The 10754-nt window shown below is 38.4% G+C and overlaps 1 pseudogene; it reads right to left on the bottom strand.

Moving 5' to 3' along the window:
- Nucleotides 1-1669: 1669 nt before the first annotated feature.
- Nucleotides 1670-2455, bottom strand: LOC102820805 (annotated as a pseudogene).
- Nucleotides 2456-10754: the final 8299 nt, after the last annotated feature.

The following is a 10754-nucleotide window of genomic DNA, read 5'->3' as shown; positions in this document are numbered from 1 at the left end:
TTTTAATAGAGTTGAAACTACTAAATTGAACACAAAGAAGGAAGTGAATCTAGTTGCCTGTCAACTGCAAAAGATCCTTTGCTATGCTAAAATGTTCAATTTGCAGAAAAATGTTGACATTGATGTCATCAAAGTATCCTTCTTGTTGTTAGGTGCCATTGAATTGGTTTTGACCCAGAACAACCCTATATAGGGTTTCCAAGGAGTGGCTGGTGAGCTTGAACTATGGACCTAGAGGCTCAAACCTACTTGCAGTCCAGTGCACTCTCTCACAGCACCACACCAGGACTCCCAAGGTATCCTTAACACATTACAATGGTCAAACAGCTTTGCCACGTGCTCTGTGGATTTCATTGAGTTAAATTAACTCTCTGAGCTATGATTTCCTCAGTTTCAAAATGGAGATGATAGTTCATACATACATAATTCATGATGCTTATATGAAAAAAAAAAAAACTATGTAAAAATGTTCACACATCTGACATGAAGAAAATATTAATTAAGGTTAGTAATCACCATCATTATCATTATATTTCTTCTATAATGAACTGGTAACTTCAAAATTAGCCGTTCAAACCCACCCACAACTCTCTGGGACCTTACACAGGCTTTCCATAAGTCAGAACTGACTTGATGACACACAATAATGACAAGATTCAGCACTCCACATTTTCTTCTTAAGTTTCATATATTTAATGTTTCCATTACATTCTTGGATTTTCATTTTCTTATTATGTTGTGAAGCATCAATTTTCTTTGAGGTTACCCTATATTCTATTAACTTTTTCTTCCATTTAAAAGAGTCTATTTTACCCTGAAATCTACCTGAAATATTCATCACCTGGATCTCTCTTAATATATATTTTACCTTCTTTCACATTGCAATTGTTTTGATCATAGACTGACCTCCCAGATCCTCTGAATTCGTTATTATAGTTATGTTGTGTTCTGGACTCTTCCAGGTGGTGTTGCCACAAATGTCAATCTCTGGGTGTTGTCTGTTCTTGTTGGTTCTCAGTCCAAAGAACTCACTGTAGGGAGTTTTGAAGTGTTAGGTTGACTTTGACAAAGTCCCTTAGCTTCTGTTTATCTTGGAATGTTTTCATTAAACCACCGTATTTGATTAACAGCTTTTTTCTGCCCATTGCCTTCTTGCTTGCATGGTTTCTGCTAAGAGATCAGACCTTAATCTTATTTTCTTGTCTTTTTAAGAAGCAATTCTCTTTTCCCTAACTGCTTTCAGGATTCTCTCCTTGTCTTTGATTTTTGAGAGCTTGATTATGACATGTCTTGGTGATTTTCTTTGGGGATCTATCCTTCCTGGAGGGTTGGTGAGCTTCTTAAATGCTTATCTTTTCATTTTTCAGGATGTTAGGGAAATTTTCTTTCAGCAGTTATTTAACTATCTCTTCTGTAGTCTTCTGTGATTCTTCCTGTTCTGGAATTTCAATAATTCTCAAGTTATTCCTGTTCATGTGGTCCACTAAGAATCTTAAACATTCCTCAGATATTTTTAATCTTTTTTTCTGCTTGCTCTTCTATCTTAGCAATCAATACTGAGTGATTTATCTTCCAACAGAACCAGCAAATTGGTTTTTGCCAGTGCAATTTCTATGACAGCTCAAAAGACACGCTAGTATTTTTTAAAGGAATTTTGTTTAATTTAGCCCTATTTTAGTATTCCTTTAAAAAGTTTGATTGATGACTCTGGAAATTCAGCTGAGTGTTGTATCAAACACTTGCTTGAATTTGTCTCACAATTCATAATAGATGCTAAATCTGAATTTGTTTGCCCAAAGCAGCACTGTCCTTGGCTGAACAAAATATACCATGATGGTCAGCAACTTGTCCGGGAAATAATGATGGTAGACCACATCATAGGCCAAAATATAAACATAATAAAAAGTCGACTTGGAGAAGTTTGTTCCAGGTCTTCTCCCCATACCAATTATTTCATGACAGGCAGATGAGCTGCACATTTTAGTGTGTTTGTTACAAGATTATATTGAAGGTTCCCCAGGACACCAGGCAAATCAGTTGCTGTGACTTAAGCCCCTAAAATACTAGCCACAATGGAAACCAGGCCTGGTCCAGCACCAATTTCAGGTATTTTACTATCTTGGAGATTAAAATCCTCTGTATGTTCCTCCAAATACTGACACAAAGTTGTAGTCCCTGGCCACACTACAGCTCCATAACTCTCTATTGATTCCTGAATGACAATCATGTTGCCTGCATACAGATAATTCTCCTGAGTGTAACTGGCATAATTTGTAGGAACAAATCTCTGGAGTTTTTGAAGAGATGACTTTATCTTGCTAGAATCTCCTGGGGGTCCCATGGTGTCATTTCTCTGGAGATCCTCTTTCTTCTCTGCTTTTAACGAACCACCTGGTGTTCTTGGTACTTCTCCAAGGCACCTGGGCTGCTGCTTGGAGCTCATACACACGACCATAAACACAGCCTTCTAGTTAAACTTACTCTTGAAAACTTGTAAACCAGGCACTTTGTGCCTTTATAGCCCTCCTCATTTTTGGTAGCCGATGTCTATGTTGCCCATCCCTACCAACCCTGTGCACAGACGAGATATATTTGATCCTTGATGTGAAGGCTGCTTCCCTCTCAGTTGGTATTTTGAGCTACTACATCCATAAGCATAGGTCAAGTTTATCAAACTGTAGCAATGTACATGTGTTTTCATTGTCAAATTTCTTTATTTTCTCTAGTCGGGTTCTGATAATCAAGACATTGAAGCTAGGTCAAATGGGTACTATCTGCAAGTTTGGGTGTTATTGTGCATCTCCCCTCACTTCATATCAGCTGAATGCTTCTCTCTTGGCTCAAGATCTCTGTGGTTAGGTCCATGTCCATGGGCTTAGGAGTCCCCAGGTCTCACCACACTTTGGACCAACCAAACCCTCCTCTTCCCTCTCTCATCTCCAAGTTGATGGGAGTCTATGGAATGTGGTCAAACTCAGCCTACATCTTCATTGTTATCTTCCCCTCTCTTCACTCACTAGTAGACCAACATGGTCACCAGCAAGCTTATATGCTTGCTCATGTGCTCCATTTGAGTTTCAATTTTGGAGGATGGTTTGTCCTGATTGGACTTGATTACTTGACTTGATGGTGACTGGAAAAAAAAAACACTTTCTTATTCTTGTAGTAGCCAATTAGACTGCCATTTTATTTTTATATTTACTGCATGTCTTTCAAGAAGTATTTTCTGTTCCTCTAGCTGTTCCAGGCTGGTCTGCATGTCCTTTCAAGTGGGAATGTCTCACCTCAGAAGGTTATGGATGGGGACAAGGTTCCACCTAATGTCTTATAAACTACAAAGGCTCCTCAAAAAGCCTATTTCACTGGGCAACTTCTAGAACCCCTTTTAGGTATTCCAATCACTTATAGGCTGACGGTGGGCATACAATTTTTCTGTAATCATGGTTCCAGATATTGCTTTATAGTCTACTCATGTGTGTATTTTACAATAGTCGGCATAAAACAATCAAGGATCATAAAATTATTTCCCCTCTGTTACGCATTCAGACTTTGCCTTGATCCTTGTATCACATTGCTCTGTGGTTCCAAAGTTGAGCATACATCACTATTTACCTCTGTCCCATATAGCCCATGCAAACCTTCCTAAGTATTCCCCTTTCTACCTTGTTCTTCCATCCCCCTCCCCTTTCTTGTATATTGCTCTCCCAAACACCAAAACTATGATGGTCTAGTCCCTACCGGGTACTCTACTGTCCCCTCCCTTCCACCCTTAGTAACCAACATTTTTTTTTCTTTTTTTCCTATTAGTATGGGTATATTTTCTCCAGATTTTACAATAATGGTCTCATGAAATATTTGTCCTTTTATGACTCACTGATTTCACTCAGCATATTGTCCTCAATGTCCATCCATGTTATGCGGTAGCTTGTAGCATCCTTGTTATTCTTCAGGGTAGCATACCAAAGTTTATTTATACATTCTTCCATTGATGGGCACTTAGGTTGTCTCCATCTTTTTGCTATTGTGAATAGTGCTGTGACAAACATTGGTGTGCATATATCTACTTGTGTTCTGGCTTCTATTTATAGTGTATATATACCTAGTATGCTATTTCTACCTTATTTGATTGCTCCTGTAGCACTTTCCTCACTTTTTACTATTTTTCTCAAACCCTCTGTGGAGCATTTGGATACACCTTAATATCATTAACCTCAATTCCTTCTCAGGCAGTTCCAAAGTCTGTCCTCCTTCCAATGGGAAGGCAAGCTCTACCAGCAGCTCATTTGTTTCAGTTACGCTATCTTGTTCCTGGACATGTGCTAAAATCTTTGACAGTCTCTTGGGCATCTTCAGTAATTTGTTGTGTTTTCAATAATTACATGCATGTCTGTTGATGTATTATTAAGTTTTCTGAGTGCCTCCTGATAGATGTGATCAGGTGATGGGCTTCCATTTTCATTTTCTTATTACTCAACTCAGAGTAACTGTAGCAGGTATTTGGTATCTGTCTAGTGAAAAGCACCTGATATTGGCCTTTGCCTGTATGGTGGGATTTTATAGGGTATGATTGTAACTTGGCTATATTACTGCAATTGCTGTTTTTCTTGGGTAATATATATATGGATAGAGCCCCCTGAATGTTAAAGTGGGACCAAGCATCAAAAAATAAAACCATAAAAGCACATTGACTATTACAGTGTATAATTGCAAACACACATATGCACACACACACACACACACACACAACACACAAAATAGCAAAATATGAGTATGAGTTTAATGCCCCTAGTTCAGTCTGCTGGAGCTGTTCTGGGATACTCTTACATTTTAAGATGTTCCTATTGACTCCTCCCCCTTCTCTGATTCTGCACATTGTGGTCTTTGCTGAGCATATCTGGGCACATGCATAGTAGAACCCTCCAGGGGTAGGAGAAGTGTCTACTCACTCAGACACCCCCTCTAGTTACCAGAGTGAAGGTGCACCAACAGTGAGAGACCAATGGACAGGAAAAAATGTGTTTTATCTCTGATGATTGGTCAGACCTCTTTGGTGGGAACGTTCCTCTGATCCTGATCCTGCTCCGTCACATCCTGCTGGCAGCTTCAGGGCAGAAAATGCCATCTTCCTTGCTTTTGTTACAAATCCCACTATCAGCAAGCCTTCTATCCTTCTAAATATACCTTTATATGTATTTCAGAGTTCTGGAACTATCCTCTGAACCTGTTATTCTTATCGGAGGTCTGCATTGCACTTCTCCCTAATCCACCATCAAGCCCCCTTCCTGACCACATTTTCTTTTTTAAAAAATCATTTTTCTTAGGTTTTAAAAATTATTAAAATATGTGTCTTTGTAGCTGTACATTTAAGTAAAACAATTTAGTCCAACTGTATTTTTAAGTACTGGATAGATATTGAGAAAAAGAAAAGTTTATGAGAGCTTGATATTGATGGAATTCAATATTTCCTCTATTGACTTGCAAATCAGTTGGAGATAGCAGTTAAAGTTTTCTTTTAGGTTCTTGGTTTAGATTGCCTTTTATTCTTGTCAAAATGTGTCTATGACCTTCAATTCTACTCTTTTTGTTCCTCATAAAATATAGGCCCCTGGAAAGATTCAGGACACAATAATAAATAAGACATAGTCACTGTCCTAAAGGAATTTTCAGTCTAGGAAACATGTCCCTGATGCATGTTTATCGCCTGAACAAAATTCCACATTTATACAAATGGTCAAGGTAAGTTTCTTTGATCTTTCTTTCAGTTATTATTATTATTATTACTACTATTTTGAGTATGGAACTTTGCTGCTTTACCAGCTGGCAAGGTAATGTTACTTGTCTCTCATATTTTTTAATCACAAAATTAGTAGGTTAGATTTTTCTTTACTGGCTCCATAGAGTCAAACTAAATAGTTGAATGAATATCAGGAAGGCAAATTTTGACTTAAATATGAAAACTGAAACCATTTGAAAATTAAGTGCTTTCCTCATCCCTAGAAGTTATTGACCACAGGCTAATTGGCCAGAGGTCTGGGTGATCATTGAGTTCATTTCAACATTTAGTAGAAGATTGACCTTGACCTTTCTGGTTCCTCTTAGCTCTGAGGTTTATAAGACATGGAGAATTCTCTGGGGTACACCATGGTCAATTTGCATAACCTAGTCCATAAAGAAAGGCCTTACATTAGAAATTTCTGGATAGAGTGAGAGAATTTGTCGAAGAAAACTCAAAATCATACAAGAAACCAGGGCTACTGGTTTGATAGGGACTGGTGGAACTCTGAGATTATGGCCTTGATCACCTCTGTGACTAATTTTTCAGCCAAGCAATAGATAGGTTTTTAGTGAGGACAACAACACTAATGAGGTACACGCACCATATAATGGTCAACCATTTGACATCAGAAGGGCAGAATTTATTTAAGGCAAAAATAAGAGTGGAAAGAGGAGGAAGAGAAACAAAAAAACATAGGGATGAAGTGGGATACATGCTGTTACATTGAGGCAGTTGTAATCATTGAGATAAAATCAAGTGTATGGCTTTTTAATGTAAAACTAATGATCTGCTCTGTAAACCTTCACTCAATTCACAATAATAAGGGTTTCTTTTGTTACTGTTTTTAAACACATGGAAAACTCTCTAGTGGGTGAGATTTTCATGTTTCTAACAAAAATTGTTTTTCTAAATTTTCTGTTAGCATTACAAGCAATTGAGCAGCTTGATCCCTTAAGTTTGTCATTAAAACCTTGCAAAATATAACAATAAAATGTTATAGATGTTCTTGTTAAGTTCTGTAGAGTCATTTCTAACTCATAGTGACCATGTATAGGGTTTCTGAAGAACTCTCAACATTGCAGTTAGCAGCACAGTGCTTATCCTGCAGGGTCATACCAGGACCCTACATATATACTAAAAGGGTATTTATAACTTATATAACATTTCCATAATTTCTTATATAAATGCACACAATGAGTCTTTGGAATTCTAATATTTTCTTGTTGTCCAAAGAAACTGTACAATGCAGCTCAATTCAGAGTGAAAAGCAAGATAGGAAGTGTCTTCAGCTATGAGCAAAGCATTCTCACTTACCAAGAAGCATACCCTCATCTTAATTCTTGCCAAGGAAAGATATTCGCTCCATCTCATTTCTCCTGTTTTTGACTTCTTGAATCCCCTCTATATGTTTTACTGTATTGTCCATCTAGAGGATCAGTTTACTGCTAATACTCAGACCAGCCCCTTGTGAGGTTTAAGATTTCATTATTCTCCTTGCTGCTCTGAATCAGGATATAATGTCTTATGACTGATCTCTGGGCTTCCACATTGTTCTTAAATCATGTTGCATTTTTCTGTAATATGTAGTATAATCCACCACTTATGTGTAAATTTGTTGTACTCTGGTAGTTTGTGCATTACTGTGATGCTTGATGTTATGCTACTGATATCTTATATGGTTTCAATGGAGTTTCCAGACTAAGACCGACTAGCAAGATGGACCATTTCTGAATGGTTAGCCACTACAACTTTATGAATGGCAGCAAAACTCTTTCAGATATGTTGTTGTTGTTGTTGTGATGTGCTGTGGAGTCGGTTCTGACTCATAGCGACCCTACACAGGGTTTCTGAGGCTGTAAATCTTTATGGGAGCAGATCGCCTCATCTTTCTTCTGCGGAACCCCTAGTAGTTTCAAACTGCTGACCTTGTGGCTCGCAGCCCAATTCATAACCACTACGCTACTTTCATATATAGTGATGGAAAATGACTGGGAAAGAGCTGCTCCCTTAAAGTTAAATGTCAACAACTCAGTTCTGACTCATAGCAACCCTGTACAAGACTTCTGAAGCTGTGAATATTTGCAGGAGAAGAAAGCATCATTTATTTCCCAGGTAACAGCTGGTAGATTTAAACAATTGACCTGTAGTTAGCAGACAGTGCATACCATAAATAACCACAGCCCCCTCCCCCCTTCTCAAAGTAGAGTTGACCATAATTACATGAATGGAAGAAAGCTTTTAGGACCTCCATTTGCTGATGGGGCACACAAAATAAGATGACTCAGCTGTAAATATCCATTGCTAATTGGAACTTGGAATGAACAAATCATGAAGTTATGAAAATTGGAAGTATTCAAATATTAAATGGAATACATAAAGATAAATATTTTAGGCATAAGTGAGCTTAACTGAATTGGTACTGGTCACATTGAATTGGATAATCATTTGGTTTACTATGCTGAAAACCATAAATTGAAGAGGAATGACATAACATTCATCAACAAAAAAAGAATTTAAAACTCTCTTGGAGTCCTGGTGTGGCTCTGAAAGAAAATCACTAGGCCCCAACGTCGGTTTAAGTTGCAAGGGCGGTGGTTCAAATTCACCAGCATCTTCTCAGAAACCCTACTCAGGGTCACTATGAGTCGGAACCAATTTGACAGCACTTAACGACAACAACATTTGATGTAAAATGCTGTCTGTGATGGGATAATGTCCATACACTTACAAGGTTAGACCAGTTAATACTCTTATTATTCAATTTACACACAAATCACTAAATCCATTGATGATGAAATTGAACAATTCTACCAACTTGTTCCATCTGAAATTGATCAAACATGCAATCAGGATGCTTTGATATCAACTGGTAATTGGAATGCAAACGTTGAAAACAAACACAAAGAATAAGCAGTTGGAAAATATACATTTAGTGACATAAATGGTGCTGGGATATCATAGAATTTTGCAAGACTTCTTGGTTGCAAATACCTTTTCAACACTAGATGGGATATGCAGGAATCAAACTAAGTGCATCTGTTTGAAGAGCAATGGAGAAGCTCAGTAACTTCAGCAAAAACAAGAACAAAAAAATAATATTGGTAATGTCAGGTTATCTTTGTTAAAATAATAAAATACCAGGTGTTAGCTGTGGAACAGACCGTCATTTGTTCCTATGCAAGTTAGGCTGAAGCTGAAGGAAATTAAAACATGTCCAAGAGCAAAGATATAACCTCGGTAAAATCCCACTAGAATTTACAGACCATCGCAAGATCAGATTTGATGCATTCAACACTAATGAGTTGTGAATGACATTTCTGAAAAGAGCAAAATATCATTACAATGATAGGAAAGAAAGTAAAGATTAAAATGGATATCAGAAGAGACTCTGAAACTTGAACTTGAGTGTAGAAAAGCTAAAGCAAAAGGAAGAAATGAAGTGAAAGAGCTAAACAGGATATTTCAAAGGGTAACTTGAGAAGACAAAAGTATTATAATGAACTGTGCAAAGACCTGGAATTAGAAAACAAAAGGGTGGAATATATATATATTTTTAATGTTTTATTGTGAATTATGTGGTCATTAACATGAGAGAACATTAGTTTTACATCCATCCTATCATATATCATTAATTGCTATAACTACAATCCCTTCCATGCCTCATCAACCAACCAAAGGGTATACACTTCAAGCCTGCCCCCGGGTCGTCAGCACACACCCCCCTCCCTCTCCGTGTCTAAAGACCCCAACTGCTCCAACTCTCCACATCATCATCTCTAACTCCATCTCAGGCATCACTGCGTCTCTGGTAGGGTCCCGTACTCTGTTCTTCTCCCTTGCTGGTCCCAGGGAACTCTGCTCCTAGGCTGAAAGTTAATCACTCCACTCCTTGCTACAAAAAGTATACCTTTATATTTCCAACCCTCACAATCAGTCCTGATAACAATTATTCACTATTGTATCACAAGAGACCTATCAGCATTTCATTTCATCAGCCCCGCCTAGACAGATTGAATATTACTCACTGGAAATTCTACCTTCCTTCAAGCCCTCTGAATCTATGTTCCCTTGAAAGCTTGTAAGCCAGTCACTTCTTGCCTTTGTAGCCCCCCATTTTGGCTAGCTAATGTCCAAGTTGCCCATCCCTGTCTATTCTGTGTATGGAGGGGGTGGGAATGATCCTTCCTGTAAGGATTTGTTCTCTCTTTTGAGCTACTACATCCAAAGGTGTAGGTTAAGTTCATCAAATTGAATCAGATTACTTTTTTTCCTCTTCTTTTTTCTGGCTGACCTCTGATCATCCAGTCATTGACGCAAGGTCAAGTGAGTATTATCTGCAAGCATGGGTGTTCTTGTGCATATGCCCTCTCTTCTTATCAGCTGGGCATCTCACTATCCACTCTAGTCCTCAGGTCTTGCCACACTGGTCTCCACCCGGGTTTACAGAAGTCTATTGAACGTTGTAGGGCTTAGCTTGCAGCTTCATTGCTGTTTTTCCCTCATTTCCCTTTATTGGTGATGAGCGTGGTCACCAATCAGAGCATTTACTCCCATTGAGTCTTAGTCTTGGAAGGGGGTCTACACTGAGGGGATCTACCACTTGCCTTGATGTCTCCTGGGCAAGAAAATTGCTTGTACTTGTTGTAACAGTCGGTCTGCCTATGTTGTTTTGAATTTTTCCTGTAGGTCTTTCTTTTAAGAATATCTTCTGTTCTTCTAGCCGTTCCAGGCTGGTTTGCTAGTCCTTTCAAGTGGAAATTTCCTGTCTCTGAAGATCTGGATGTGGTTCAGGCTTCCAACTATAGTCTTATGTAATGTGGAGGCTCTACGGGAAGCCTTCTTCACTGGGCACGTTGTAGCCCCATTTTAGGAATCCTAGTGTGGTGCTGTGGGTTAATGTGCCAGACTGCAAAGACATTTGAACTGCAAGGCCGGTGGTTCAAGCTCACCAGCTGCTCCTTGGAAACCCTATACAAGG

The sequence above is a fragment of the Chrysochloris asiatica genome, unplaced genomic scaffold, assembly GCF_000296735.1.
Source record: "Chrysochloris asiatica unplaced genomic scaffold, ChrAsi1.0 scaffold00126, whole genome shotgun sequence".
In the NCBI taxonomy this organism is placed as follows: Eukaryota; Metazoa; Chordata; class Mammalia; order Afrosoricida; family Chrysochloridae; genus Chrysochloris; species Chrysochloris asiatica.
Note: the sequence above shows the minus strand (reverse complement) of the source record. Positions and strands in the feature narration are given on the sequence as shown.